Consider the following 1263-nt stretch of genomic DNA (forward strand, 5'->3'; position numbering starts at 1 on the left):
CACATCACCTATGAAGTTTCACCCAGCAGAAGACTCCACGAGTCTGTCCCTTGAGATGGCTTACACAGCTGGTAACTGGAAGAAAGAGGATGCGACTCAGCCTTATAGCACCATTCCCACTAGACTACATGGATGCCTTTGAAAGACACTGAGCTAACAGGTTCTGACAATTCAAAAAGCATGCCAGCAGGCTTCAGTTCCAGGGCAAGGTGGAGTAAGAAGGACTGACTTCTCCTCCTGCCTGAAACCAGCCAACCGTATGATGCATATGTATACGTGTGTGCGTGTGCGTGCGTGTGTTTGTGTGTGTGCAAGAAACAACAATTTTCAAGACTGGGCATCAGGAAATGAAGGGCAGTGATCCCTGACTGGCAGAAAACAAATGAGATGAGACCCACAACTGTCCCAATTTTGAGAGGTTCTCCAGCCCACAATGCAAACAGGAAAAACCAGGGTGAAGCCTCAGAGATCAGAATCTGAGGACAGCAAGGCAGCTGGCACTTGTAAGGCCAAGTTCCAGAGTGGAGCGAGCTACACATGGTCACAGAGAGAACTGGGCAGGTCTGAGTGGAGAACTGATCAGCACAAGCATGTGAAGAAACCAATCAAAACTGCAGAAAGAACCACCCAAGATTCGAGGGACCAGTGCCCAGCACTCACATAGGCTAGGAACAGTGCCTATTCCCACCAGACATACTAGGAAGCTGTAACTGACCAAGCATTGAGTAGAGAACTCAAGAGAGCTTGTGCCTCAGTGGTGCCAAGTCAGTTGCTTTAACTACAGAGTAAACATTGCCCTGGTCCTCCCCAGAAAATCTCAAAAGCCAGACCCAAAAGAATAAAGCTGTTTCCAAGTAATTTAGCTGTATCTAAGAACCAAGTTCAAGAATTTTTTATAGGAATATTAAAATACCCAATAAGGTAAAATTCATATCACACAAACAAAGATTACCAAACATGTAAAGAAGTAAAAAAAAAAATTAATAATGAGGTAAACAACCAATCAAATCCAACCCAAAACCGACACAGACGATAGTATTAGTTTACAAGGACATAAAAAGAATTATACAGAATGCTTTTTAATTTACAATGAGAATGTCCCAATAAAATCATTAGAAGTTGAAAATATGCCCTGACCGGTTTGGCTCAGTGGATAGAGCGTTAGCCTATGGACTCAAGGGTCCCAGGTTCGATTCCGGTCAAGGCCATGTACCTTGGTTGTGGGCACATCCCCATTAGGGAGTGTGCAGGAGGCAGCTGATC

Source organism: Myotis brandtii, unplaced genomic scaffold (assembly GCF_000412655.1).
Source record: "Myotis brandtii unplaced genomic scaffold, ASM41265v1 scaffold30, whole genome shotgun sequence".
Lineage (NCBI taxonomy): Eukaryota > Metazoa > Chordata > Mammalia > Chiroptera > Vespertilionidae > Myotis > Myotis brandtii.